Consider the following 15,727-nt stretch of genomic DNA (forward strand, 5'->3'; position numbering starts at 1 on the left):
AACTCGGTGCTCCTTGGGTGACCTCGCACTTTTTAGACGGTGGCTATATATAGCCACAGGCTATTGCTGCTGGTCTGTGTAAACACACGGGGACCCTAGCGGCGATTTTTGCAGAGTCAAAATAATGAAAGTAGACTTATTTCGATGCTTGAAAATAAAATGTACACAGTTAACAAACACTTTCAAGTTATTTCAAAGACATTTCCTGGATGGATACAAAGCCTAATTCCTGATATTTGCCGTTTTCAATATTTCTCGTCTCATGAATATTCATTGAGTTACGCCGAACTAAACTAACTCGTACACCAACCGACTCGTATATTCGTATGCAAACTACAGATGTCAATTCGTACATTTTTTTTTTGTTTTGTTTTTTCATACATGTTCGAAAAATCCGTTTCGTACGCACATTGTGTTTCTTTAAAATTACCAATTAATTGTTGAAAAATATTTGAAGATTTCATTGTATGATTGTTTCATAATCTAACTCCGAAATCAAATACTAGTAATTGCTAAACAACACACGGCTGTTTCTTGAATACTGCTTTGTGTTTTTTACAATAAAAGCTAAAAATAGTTTATTGAAATTTAACAAAATTTGTCTTTTTGTTTGAATTTCTTATATCTGTAAATACAATATTAGTAAAACGAATATATGTATTTTAGGAGAGAAGAAAAAACATCTTAATCAGTTAATAAAATGGTTGTTGGAGGTATATGATGCCTTAAAATTTGCTAAGTTTATTACCATTCTAGTTTTTAAAAATAAGACTTTGTCTGATTATCTCGGACACAAAAACGACTCAACAGATAGAAATTTGTCAAAGCTATAAAAAAAAGGCTATAACGGACAATTTACCCATATATTACATTCCTATTTAGAAACTGTAAGTTACGTGCCTCTAGTAAATTTACCCTTTAAAGGGTGTACAAAAAAGGTACTCAAATACATGTGCATGAAATAATACTATTATTAGGATTTTATGCGATTTAATTGGGCTAAATTTAGGTCAGTCTTCTGGTGTGTCCACAAAGCAGTAAATATGTATTGCGCAATGATTTGCAGTGTTATTGCATAATTATTAGAATATTACGAATGAGAAATACCATCATCGCAAACCACCCATGGCCAAAATGTACGATCCTCTACCATTCTGGAGAAAGCTCCATGCGCATATATGCAGACTCCGATCGTGACTTGAGACGACGGAAAATAGAGACAGAAAATATTTAGTTATTCTTTTTTTCTATCTTTTTTTTTTCGAGCAGTATACGAAGGTTGTCGTGTACAAAGCGTTTTTCTCGAAAAATAGTAGGCGCTGCAAGATGAAATTTTTTGCAAGTATTTATTTATCATATTTTAGTGTATCTGAATTCTTTTGATAAAATATAGACAAAAAATTATTACTTCATTAACATGCTTCAATGTACTTATGATCGAAAAAAAAAAACGGTTTTAAAAATAAAACATGAGTATTGTTTCGAAATAAAAGTATTTAATAGTAATTTGGAAAACATTATCCTATTTTTTATTCACTATCTATTGTGTCGTCTTTTGGAAAATTTAAGGATATTTGCTTAATAATTTATCAAACATCCCAAATGGGAAAGTGGTAAATCCAACACACGAAAAACGGCGGCGTTCGATGACGATACTACGCACTGGAAAGTAGTTCAGTTTTTTCCTCTTTGGTGTACTAGAGAAATGGGAGTTTTCTAAGCGAAATCGTTTTAATCAAATCGAAGGGTAGAACAAACAGCTACAGGAAGAGCGGAAGGCGCTGTCAATGTTGACAGCCAATATATACAAGATTCTTTAGTTGAATGATAGTAAAAATATTGTCCATAACTTAAGTACTAATAATTCATCACAAGGTCCTATTTGTGCGCGAGATTGGTTTCTGGCTGTTATTGAAGAATTAAGGGAAACTCAACTATGTGTATCAATGAAATTCCTTAATTTAAATTGGAATTATCCAACTTGTTTTTAGCAAAGAGGAAACTTGACGCTGCTTTAGACATTTTGACATCATTATCATCCGTGTGTCATACACATTATTTCGAAATTCCTTATACTAACAAGAACTGTTTAATAAAGATTGATAATCAAAGCTTTTGAAATTTTCTTATGATACACATATTAATGTACCTGATAGAATTTGAAGAACAACAAGATTAATTGTATTGGCGGAACTGTCATGGCTTTTATTACAAATTACATTCACAGATAACATGCAACTCGCATGTTCATTCAACAATCAGCAACATGCCACTCGCATGTTCATGGCCTATGCGCCGATCTTACAACTGGTAAGCTTTTGGCAGCATAGCATTCACAAATATTCACATGCAACCCGCATGTTCATTCAACAATCAGCAACATGCCACTCGCATGTTCATGGCCTATGCGCCGATCTTACAACTGGTAAGCTTTTGGCAGCATAGCATTCACAAATATTCAACAAACCATATCATAGCTGGGGGACCTGGAGATAACAGTATTCCACTCAGCAAATGGTTACTTGTCAAAATTGCGTAACACGAAAAAGTCAGGATTATCACCTTCACACAGCATAGTCCATAGCTTTCTTCATCAGCGTATAAGCCACGACGATTTCTAAAATTGTCACTCAGCAGTCAGGATTATCACTTTCTGATTCACAAAGCAAATTAAAAGTCCATAGCTTTCGTCATCAGTGTATAAGCCAAGACGATTTCTGAAATTATCACTCAACAGTCAGGATTATCACATTCACACAGCAAAGTCCATGATAGCCTTCTTCGTAGGTGTACAAGTCATGACAATTTCTGAAATTGAAAGAAAACACACAGCAGAAAAAGGAGCAAAAGGAATTCATTGAAAAGTAAATACATTTAAATACCAGTACTCAAATCAACCCTAGTATTTAAGGGAGGGAAGGGAGGGGATTTCGTCTGCACTGAACAAGACGGGAAGTTGAAAAGACCAAGCGCATGCGCATCAAAGCTCAGGTATTATTGACCCAAGAACCGTAATGATAGAACCGCATAATTCCGGAAAACGATTTGCACTGTGTAGCTATTTATAATCTCAAAAAAGAAAGCAATAAACGTCATTCTCAATAACTGTATTTATCTTTTAGGGATAAATCTGATTATTTCGAAATTCCTTATACTAACAAGAACTGTTTAATAAAGATTGATAATCAAAGCTTTTGAAATTTTCTTATGACACACATATTAATGTACCTGATAGAATTTGAAGAACAACAAGATTAATTGTATTGGCGGAACTGTCATGGCTTTTATTACAAATTACATTCACAGATAACATGCAACTCGCATGTTCATTCAACAATCAGCAACATGCCACTCGCATGTTCATGGCCTATGCGCCCATCTTACAACTGGTAAGCTTTTGGCAGCATAGCATTCACAAATATTCACATGCAACCCGCATGTTCATTCAACAATCAGCAACATGCCACTCGCATGTTCATGGCCTATGCGCCGATCTTACAACAGGTAAGCTTTTGGCAGCATAGCATTCACAAATATTCAACAAACCATATCATAGCTGGGGGACCTGGAGATAACAGTATTCCACTCAGCAAATGGTTACTTGTCAAAATTGCGCCAAGTGGATTTCAAGCATACTGAAATCCAACCGCCAACAAAAGCGGCCGAATTTTGACAAGTCAATATCATTCACAAAGTACACATATACACAAACACATTTTTTTTTTCACATCATCTTCATAAAGCCACAACAGTTCCAAATCCCAAAAGTCATACTCTCATCACTTTGATGGCTAAACAACGCCATTACATTACCAGAGAATAATTGGCTAAGAGCAGCCGACATGGTTCATGACATCACAATATGGCAATGATGTAACCGTCATAATGATATTATTTACATCTAAAATGTAACAACTCAAGTCTGAGATAATGCATCTGACACCCATCTTACCTTTTTGAATTTCTTGTTCAGACATGCCTGCCAAATACATATAAGTAGCACCCCACTTTTAAAAGAGAGTGTTTTGAAAGTTTCTATTTCAATACCTATGTAAAAGACTCATGCATTTCTTTGTACCATTAAAACACTTCCAAGCTGGTGTGCTGATTAAGATATTCATGTACCTAAACATTGATGTGGCAAAATAAAGGGCCATCCCATTAATTGCAAGAAAGCTTCCTATGAACTTAAACACTGTTGACTCAAAGTCCATTTTGCTGATAGTGATAACTAAACCTTTTCCCTTCTGATCTGTTTAAGAAAGACACAAGTTCAATCTAATATTTTCATAACGTAATGTAAATTTAAAACTTTAGAAAGCTGAAGTGCATTTCTTAGGCTCTCATTTTGAACAAAAATTGCAGTGGCAAATTTAGACCCAAAATAATAAATTATAATAAATTATGTTCATATTTTGAATGTGTACCCATTTATAAAACAATCACACTTTTTAATAAAAGATGATATTGTAGAGGACCTATTATGTCCTTTGAACATTTAAATCTTCTTAAATCTGTCAACATTTTTACAGAATGAAAGATTTGTCTGGGTTGTCAGTAAGCCATGAACTTGCAAATTGTGACTTAATGTTGATTGGTTACATGATCTACTGGAGGTGGCCAAAGTGGAATCGTCATCTGAAGGCATGAAAACAACTATGGCTTTGACATATTCATTTTTTGTGTTGTTCAAGAAATAGAGGCTTACTTCAATTAAATGATTTAATTGTCCTTCAAAAGGTTTCAAATTTGAATATAAACTTGATAAGGATGGCAATGTACCAAAGGTGCAGGGTGTTGCTAAAACGCGGAACGGAAAACGGAACGGAACGGAAAACGGAAAATATTTCTCAAGCAAATAACAAAGATTCGATATAAATCAGATAACAAGCAATAATCTTGTTGTAAAAGTCACTTCTAATAAAAATTTATTGTAAACTATTATATATTTATGAGTCATACACACATACAAGATGGTACTGAAATTCGACCCCCCCCCCCCCCCACTTACACACACAAACCATTGGTGTCGGAAGAAAATTGAAAGACGGGGGGGCTAAGTGTAAAAAAAAATATACCTTGATTACCTTTCCAAAAATCCTGGCAAGCAAAAAAAAAAAAAGGAAATGTCTATTTCCCGAACTCGAAAATCCTATTTCATAGGGGGAGGGGAGTTCGAACTTCAATACCAATTTTTTTTCCAAACACAACCACTTTCCCCATTCTTAACCTATACTGCAGCGTGTCTGTGGAAAGTGGGGGGTGGGGGGGGGGGCTAAACCTACGAAACAATGTTCAATGTCTATACTAAGTATTTATTTGGAAAAAAGAGGGGGCTAAGACACCCCACCTCACCCCACCCCCGTAGCGCCCCCCGGTTCCGAGGCCTATGCAAACACACACACAAAATTGGATTTTCGTGTTTGGGCAAAGGACATTTCCTCCATTTTTGCTCTTCAAATTTGTTGTACTCGTATGTTTGTAATTTTTCTGACCCCCACTCCCACCCCCTCTTTCAATTTGTTTCCAATGTCAATGTCTGTAAAGACAAAAATAACTAGTTATGATATTCAGATTATGCACGCAGTGCCGAGTTCGCGAAGGATGAAAGAGGGAGTGGCAGTTTCGGGTCTGTGTAGGGACCCACAGCCGCATTAAAAATTGATTTATTAAACCTTATGTATGTTTTGGAGTCAAAAAAGAGGGGGGGTTCAACACACACCCCCCCCCCCGCACAACATACAAACATATGTACCTCAAACAAAAAACAAACAAAATTTAAATTTAAATTGAAAGATTTTGCATTATATCTTCCTCATGAAAGATTTCCAACTTCGTCTATCCAGAAAACGACTCTATTTTGAATAAAATTTAACAACCAGTGAGTATGAGAGATGTTTATTCGAGCTTGCCGTTAAGATTTGCACTAAACGTGATCTTAATATTTCTTTTACATTTTATTTCTCTTTCCGTGGTTCAATAAGATATCAAATATTGCCCCCCCCCCCCAGTCATAACCTTTTTACTACGGAAATGTTCATTCAAGTTCACATCCTCACTTTTTGTGAATGTAATTAATTAGTAAGTTAGTGTAAAAAACAATAGTGCTGAAAGATGTTGAAGTTGAAACTTATCCCCCCGCCCGATTTAAACAATTGTTTTCTTTTTGTGTTTTATGCCCCTCCTGAATCAAACAACTGTCTTCTTTTTGTGTTTTTGCTTGTCAAATACTTTTCAAGTTCGTTTACCCCCCTCCCCCTTTTCAAATTCGATTCTAGGTGACTGCTATGCTAGCGATTTTCGTAAATAAGAGATGAGCATGACAAATTCAACTTTTATTTAATAGTGGGGGGTTGAATGTGTACAAGATATATCGTTTATGATAAAATTTGTGCATTTTAAATGATTTAATCCAAATTAATATATTCCGTTTTCCGTTCCGTTCCGTTTTCCGTTCCGCGTTTTAGCAACACCCCAAAGGTGCCAGATGCCTGAATCTGTTAAAATTCCACTGGAATTGAAAAATTGAATCTGCGCTCTCTCACTTATACTGTTCACAGGTGCTTGAGGACAGGACCCCCCCCCCCCCAATATAGACCCCCGGGCCTGTTAGACTTTTTTCACATAAATTATATATGGATGATACATTTGTGATATAATCTATACTATCAATTCAAAAAATTTGCTTTAACTTACATTTTATAAAAATATCTACCCTCTCTATATATAAATATTAACTGTTTTTTATATAGAGAATGAAGGGTAGATTTAATAGAACGTTTGTTTTAGGTAATTTTTCGATTTGCTGGTATAGATCTTATCACAAATATGGCAATGAAAGATTTTTTATGAGAAAAAAGTCGAAAAGGCCCAGGGGTCTATATCGAAGGGGGGGGGGGGGTCCTGTCCTCCAGCACCTGTGATACTGTTTAGTACTTACATGAACTGCTTTACAGGAAGGCAATAGTAATGCTCTCATGAAAATCATAACTTATTTAATCTTAGATGTTTTAGAAGATTACAACCAAAGCTATTATGTCAACATGTGATATCAATTTCCTGTTATGTAATTTGTCTTGCCACAAGTAAAATCCTCAACTTTAGGAGCAAACTTTGAAAAGGTTATGTCATTTCTTGTATCAATATTCTAATCATGTGACCAACAAAGATAAGACCAGAAAGTACCAAAATTGACACCACAAACCATTGAGAATAAACCATCTGAATAAAATTGTACATCTTTTTTAGTACATGTATTCCCATTCTGATTCTGGAAATATTGTAGTACCATTAACTTCATTATGAAATGTTAACCGGATTTGAAGATCACTATGCATTTCTTGGGAAAGCCTTACCAACTGATGTGACTTAGTGACACCGGACATTTAACATATGATATACTCGACACGTAAAAATTCTACCAGCTGGCAAAGCATTTGCAATTACAGCTAATGAGCCAAGACTGAAAAACTGAAGCCACTTTAATGTAATCTAAGATTTCCACTAAATTTTAAGTATTTCTTTTTGTAAAATGAATAATTTAAGAGACTCTATACCTAAAGCTAAGAACACTGTGTATGTTGTTGGACTTTAGAACTTTCCTCTGAAATATGAACACGAATATGAATGAATATGAAATATTTCAAAAGGAAATCGTCAAAATTTTACATTTGTTTGTATCATGAGCTCCAGCAAATATATAATCATCTAAGTATTAATGAAAAACATTTTTAAGTGGATGTTATTCTCTTCCATCTATTGTTAAAACAGGATTTTTTTTTTAATAATGCACATGTATACTATTTTTAAAATATGGCACAAAACATCAGTAAACATTTGTCAGCATCATATTTATCAATAATTTAAAACCATAAAGACAAAAATTTCAGGTCTGATTGGTAACAACCTGAATGCATCTGAAATTACTATTTTCCCTAGTTGTGTGTTTGTACCCAGTTTTTGTAATAATGCTAACAGCTTGACTGAAAGATGAATAATAAATTGAGGAAATCTCGGGATTAACGAGTTCATAAATGTATACTCTTTCCACGTGGAGCAGATAAATTGGTGATTAACCTCCAACCTCCCTGTTTTAGGTGTAAAAGTCCTATTGGGCTGCAATGAAAATTTTGAAATGGTGAGGCATCAAATGGACCCATTATTATGCGACCTAGTTCATGCAAATTCTTTGTTCAGTTTAGCAAATAATTCATCTTTATGTTCCATTGGTGAAACCATATTTTTACAAGATATAAAATCCCGCGGACCAACATGGTTCAATGAGATACCATATGTAAATCATGTAAAATTTTAACATTGATTGGAATGAAACCAAGATCCCAAATGTTGCAGGTGATGGGTCATTATTGCCGAAATGGGCTTGAAATTCCATTGCCCAACGCCCAGTGGGCTAGTGAATTTTAAGGGCATGCAATTGAAATTTGATCCAATTGCCTGTGAGCAAGTGACTTCTCAAAAATAAAATCAATATGCAAGACATAGATTTAAAGCTGGTCATAGAGACAAGTGCATAATCTACTCAGTATTTGTCTCTCTTTTTAAAAATTATTAATACAGTATTTTAGTTTATGGTAGGGCAAGCGAAAATTGGGTACGACAAGTGTCTATGTTTTGCCAACAAATCTAAATCATACTGATTATTGAACGCCTAAATCGAAGTGAATGTCAAAATCCTTCCACCAATTGTTATAGACTAAAGTCTCTAGCTGTATTGAACTGATATACTTATAATGCCTTAAACAAATTAATTTCTTCCAATTTTAAACACAAAAGCAGGGGGTCTGATCTAAAGCGATTTCATATTGCATCTCCTTGTGGAACCACAACTCTCAAGTCAATATTGAATAACATCGTTCTTGCAAAAAATAATTATAAAAACGACAGAATCTTTGTAATTACAAATTATTGATATTTAAACATGCATTCATTTAAACAAGTACTGAAAGTAAAATTTTCTTGTTTTAAATGACCATTTTCTGAAGAATTAGTCGATAGATTTAAAACAAATTCATAAAACATGAATTACTATGGTTACTTTATGCTTTTTTCATACTTAAATTTCTTCGATTGATAAATTACTTGCCGATGACACTTGATTTTTTTCTTAGCACCATTGATTTCGTCTGCACTGAACAAGACGGGAAGTTGAAAAGACCAAGCGCATGCACATCAAAGCTCAGGTATTATTGACCCAAGAACCGTAATGATAGAACCGCATAATTCCGGAAAACGATTTGCACTGTGTAGCTATTTATAATCTCAAAAAAGAAAGCAATAAACGTCATTCTCAATAACTGTATTTATCTTTTAGGGATAAATCTGATTAAATGAAATCTGATAATTTGCAATTGTTTATTTATGCATATACCTATTTGAAGTTTGCTATGTTTTTTTTAATGAAAATTGTAATAGGATAGTAACAATTTTAGAAAACAGTGACAATTCATAACACTATACTTTTAAGTACAAAAAATATGAATTTATATATTAAAATACAGGTAGATATATTGTGAAAAATTGAAATAAACTTTTATAATTTCCATATCATTTTACAAAATCTTAAAACATTTTTTCTTGTATACTGCCAGTCGCCATTTGACATAGCGGGTTTGCTTTAGACTCATGGACCTGAAGAAGTCCATCCTTACCGGCGTCGCGGATTCGACTCCCACTGCGTAACATGGATATCGGCCCTTAATTCAGATTGAGATCCCGTCACAGTAATTGCTAGCCAGAAAAATATCTTTCACTGCTAAAAATTTTATTCTCGAAAGGGATGTTAAACAAACAAAATCATTCATGCCACCGTCTTTCAGTACTCACAGTACTTTGATTGTATGGAGAGCAGTGGATTCAGCCAAGGATAGGGGGTTCAGGTAAAAATTATCAATGAGATATATTCAAATAAATATATTCTAGCACGAACATTGACACATTTAGAAATATATAAAACTTTAATTGGTGAAAAAATTCCAAGTAGAACTGAAGTTATGAAATTATCAATGTTGTGAGTACTGCTGTTTTATGTAAGAAAATTTAACTATATAAGATAACTAAATGATGGCACATGAAAGGAAGAAAAATCCGTTAAATCTAGTTAATTTTTTGAGGATAGAGTCTAATTTTATTTGGAAATATGGCAAACTATATATTTTCGGAAAGGTCTATGCAAGCCCTAATTATCTATTTCCACCCCAGCTTAAAATATCCAAGATGGCGGCAAAATATCCAATATGGCCGACAATAGTCAAAATGGCCAACACAGACTTATTGATAAAATGCTTTCAAAATCATGTAAGCTAGGAATAAATAATGAAATTTTATTTATTTTTTACAATTTATTTCTTATAAAAGAGCTATAAAGACAGTAACCTTAATAAAATATGGTCACTAAACAACAGAGTTCTGTCTGGACATCGCAAACAAGAAAGATGTCAATATTATTGAATTGGCAAAGATCGACTGGGAAAAAAGCATTTACTACAGTAAATTCACAACTTTATTTTGAATTTATATAGATCTTTGAAATACATATCAAATTTTCTGTATTAATCACTAATTGTAAATATTCAGTCTAAATTATCCATGCTTCCTGGACAAGTTGAATGTTAAATTTCTGCTTCTTCCAGAATCATGATATGGAATGATCCTAGCATTTTCCCGAAGTCTAACTGTATATTCTCACTGAAAAAAATTAACCACAAAGTATCATGTTCATAACCAAATTATAAATACTTTTTTATATAGTTATCAGTAAAACAATAAATAAACATTTTCTTTTATCACATTAGAACTTCGGGTTATTCTACAGTATTTCAGAATTCAGAGGAAATCCTGGTTACAGAATCAAATTTGTACAATATTAACGATTTATATCAGGGATCGTCTTTTATAGGTTCTTTTTTATATGTAGTAGGAAATGACCATAGTTTTCACCGATTTTTTTTCCATTAAGTCTAATATTATTTAATCTCACAGTTTCTATTTTATCTTGTGATCTTACGATACAAACTATGCATAAATTTAAAGATACTTAGAAACTGTTCAAAAGTGCGCGTCGGGTGACGACTTCTGAGTGGAATCCGGGTGAATTATTTTCGGAAATGATTACAGAACCACAAAATTCATATGTGAAATTTTCTCAGCTTTCTAATAGTGTATGTTGCATTAAAATATTCCGAATACTTACCGTAGTAAAATTGACCTCTTTCCTTTGAAACGAAAATACATAAACTTCTGCATATTGCATCAAGATGCAACAATAACCATGTTAATCTGCAAAATGTAAGCTTTCCTGTGATAGGTCAATGTCGTCAATTCCATAAAAATCGCCTCCCGGAAAGCCAATCAAAATGACGCTATCAACGTCGCGGAGACAAAATTACAGTGCCATGCATCAAAGGGAAAACCCCGCATTTAATTTTAGCACAACTTCGACTCGGTTAATTTTTATTACAGACTTTTCATAATGACATAACACACACATCTTACGAAAGGTCAAACAATGTAGAAAAAATTTATAATACTTAATTTTTAGATAGATATGAATAATAATGCAAAAATTACGTTTATAAACACCAATAAATTGCGTTTAAATGGCACGATTACATAGCTAACTCGGGTTACCTGAACCCCCTACCAAGGATTGCCGACTGTTAAATGGCAGGTTACACTGGGACTTCGCATCCGGAAATCAAACTTAATGTGTGTCATCTCTCTCGAGAGATGACAATAAGCATCGTACTTCTTTTCTAAATTTTTCTTGGCTTTCAAATAGGCCAAAACCGAAAGTAGGTCACACACTTCTAAGCTAGTTCTTCTAAAAGAAAACCAGTTTACAGGCTACTTGGAACTCCTTGTGTAGATTCTCACTTGAGATATTCTAAAACATCGAGGATTCCCGAAATATTAATGGAGGCTTACACTAGGACTTCACTTCCGGCATACAATCTTAATGTGTCATCTCCCGAGGGAGATGACAATAAATTGAGACTTTTCATGGCTGATAATCAGAATTCCGGAATACATCCGCGACACCATGACTTTACCTGCGCACCAACGTTCAAGATAGTATTTTTTTCTTTTAGAATATGGAAAGTAAGTAAGAAGAAGAAAAAGACAGAAATAATCTGAATTTAAATAAAATACACTGTATCGAAAAAGTAACAATATCTGGTTAATTGAATATATCGAAAAAAATATTTTAGACTTCTTTTCAGATTGAAAATATATTCTTTAAGAATGGATAATTTTTTGGCTTATAATCACTAAATATAAAATCCACTATGTAGCGTACATGTACATCAATACCTGCATCTGTACTTGGTAACATGACTTGTCATGTATACATGAACACACATTAATCTTCATACACGACTCTTACAGCCCCTGATTAACAGAATCATCAACTGTATCTGTCCTGTATGTACACTTAATTCGTCATTGACTGTACCTGTCCTTTATGTACACTTAATTCGACATTGACTGTACCTGTCTTGTATGTGCACTTAAGTACTGTTCCACGTAAGAATCAGGCAGATAGTACTAATAAGCCGGTACAGTGAAAATCTGTGAATTCATTAAATCTGATTTTAATGTATTCATTTGGGTCTAAAATGAATGATAAGTAATGATTTTGCTGTAATTCTTCATTCATCACCCAGCTGGGGATAAATTTGTAAAGGGGGGTGTTCTGTATACATTGTATGTAAATAGTGTATATTTCATGAAATAATTTCCTTAAAACCCAACAGGATTTGGAAAAACTAAATACATGAATACAATAATGATGGAAAGTAGAAATAAAATATACTTTAATATTTTTGTGCAAATGAATGATTGCAAAGTTAAAGGGTAATCAAATAGTGCAATTTGCTACAATTCTTTGTAAAAATTATCTCCCTTGGGCAGTTTTCATAGGTGGCGCTAGTAAAATAAAAATGGCAGCCTCCATGGCAGATCGCTTTGCAAAATTGTATTGGAGCAATGTGCATTATTTATTGCAAATCTCTGGGTGAACTGACATAAATTGCATAAAAGGACTTCACAAGAACAGAACTATGGATGCAAGCACTAGTAAACGAAGTGAAAATCTAATGAGAGATACGGTGACGGTGAGCTGTAGCAGCAACTTGTGTATAACATGTCTATGGAATTACTATACTCGTATTGATCAAGGTGATGACAATTTTTTCATACTGCCGATATCAGTTTGAAGTAAGAACAATGTCAGAAGTTCGACTACAAGGCCCTCCAGCTGAATGCAAAAGTAAGCCCACGGAGAGACCGTCCACACCGCTTAGGCACTTACTCAACTTGGAAGGTGAGAGCAATGTAGTTTTGAAAGAGGTTAGATTAATTTTTATACAAAATTGACTTTTCTAAAAAATTGTTTATTGATTACACTTTAAACAGTAATTTAAAAGTATATTGGGGGGGGGGGGGGGGGGGGGGGGGGGGGGCTGACCAGTTCATTTGGATTTGAAACATAAGCATAGTACATGTATACATTCGCCCTTGATGCCGTTCGCTCTTATTGTGGTTCGCCTTGAGTCTGCTCACTCTAAAAAAAAAATTTTAACACTTGCTCCATTTGCGCATATGTTAGTTGGATAATACTCATATATTAAATTTCCTTTGATTATTTTGAATTTTGGTTTAAATTATAGCGAGCGCAGCGAGCGTCGCGAAGCAACGCTCGCGAAGCGAGCTCAATAGACTAACGTGTATGAACAGAGGAAATTCGGATTGAAATCTGTACATACGTCAGCCAAATTTCTCTGTTTAACATTCCCAGAATTCCTGCACTACCCAATGTCCTTTGCGCGAATAAATCAAAAATATTAAAGGAACATTGTTTCTTACCGAAATCTTAACGAAATGATTTTGCCTTACCTTATTAAAAAAAAAATACCCCCATGCCACAACGCCGGCCTTCACCTTGCCCTTCGGAAATGATACAAATGACGTCACCGGAAACTTACGAATTTTGACGAAGTTATTTCGGTTGCTTCCGTGAAACTCGGAAAACATGTTGCGGTGCATAGCAACATGGTGGCTAAAACATACCAACAACTTACTTAAAAAAAAAACGATTTAATGCAACCTCTTTTCAAATAAACTAGCGTTTGCATCCTTAGTCGACAGAACTTTTTATCTGACGTCATACTTTCGTCACTTCAACGGTTCGGGTATTTCCGATCTTGTCGGAAACTTCCGAGAAGTTTGGAATCTCGATCCCGATGCTTTGGAAATGATTTCTTTTTATTGTTTTGTTTTATTCTTTTTGCTTTCTTTTTCTTGAATGATAGACAGTACATGTGTATGTTTATGATAGTAAATAAACTGCGCTCGCCCCAACGGTCGCACCGTAGAACATATTAATTTATTTTCAGAATTTAAAAAAAATTATTAGAAATCGATGTGATAAACATTATTTTGAATTTATGTTCAGTAAGGTACATTTAATATTAACTCTTTGCCCCTTGCGCCGTCTGTGACGTAATAGTAGCATTACATTTGTTACTTTTTGATGACGTTATCCTTTTCCCCGCAGCGCACTTGCGATTACGTGCTGAAAAGACGTTGTTTTGAGGATGCATTTGCACGGCGTATACATAATTAGCAACTGTTGCTTATATATCGCCCTAATATTTATACAATCATCTGTAAAATGAATTCAAGTATTTTGATGATGATTTAATCCTGTTTATTTTGTTTAAATAATTCTTTTATGTGGACTTTTACAGACTTGATATATTATCATAGTTTACAGGTAATTTATTATGAATCTTTAATTCTTAAATCCAAATCGAAAACTTCGTTCAAAATAATTGTTTGAGTTCCATTCAGCATGTCATTTTTATGCCCCTCTTAAAATGACAGACAGCGACACATCCCCCCCCTTTTTTTTTAATTCTTCAGGCACATGCATTACTATTTTATCGAAACTTGCAGAATCTTTCAATTATAAATAAAAATAGAAATGAGGTCTAGTAGGAAAGGATTATCACTTGAGAAAAATTTGATAACACGTGTTTAATAGATTTTTTTAGGACAAAAGGATTTGTAGCTTTCAGCATATTTAACTTGACTTACTTGTTCGAGAGAGGTTTTTTTATTTAATAAATATTGTTGGAATATTAGAATATCGCTCAATTTCTATTGAACAATACAACAGCGCATTGTCGATGAAAAACATTTTAATTTTTAAAATACATGTAATAAAATTTAACTGATCACATCTTATTATTAATATTTTGGCTGATATACGGATGAAATACTGCCATGGGACTCGGCATTAAAATAATCAGTCTTAAATTAGCAATATATATCTAAACCTTGTTAGCCAAGGGTTTCCGATCCAAATTCTACTCTAGTGCATGGTGGAGACGTGAAGCATATCGGAATCCCTTGGCTATAGCTAGGATTGCAGAATCTTTACACCTACAGGTACATGTGGGCTACTAAAAAATCAGCACGTTTAACAATAAAGAAAAACTTGGGAGATATGGGCTGTAGGCGAATTTGCAATAAATAAATAAAAAAGAAAAGAAAAACATCGAAAAGAAGTTTTTCTTTGTAATGGAATTTTACACATTTTTAAAAACAATAGAATAGTTTACAAACGAGTCTAAGAACTCCTCGGACGAAGCGATCAGTACTCGACATTTTCCCGATGTTGTCCTACCAGTATTCCGATTATTTG

This window comes from Saccostrea cucullata, unplaced genomic scaffold, assembly GCF_032062105.1.
Source record: "Saccostrea cucullata isolate Sc308-1 unplaced genomic scaffold, CSIRO_AGI_Scuc_v1 ctg2424, whole genome shotgun sequence".
In the NCBI taxonomy this organism is placed as follows: Eukaryota; Metazoa; Mollusca; class Bivalvia; order Ostreida; family Ostreidae; genus Saccostrea; species Saccostrea cuccullata.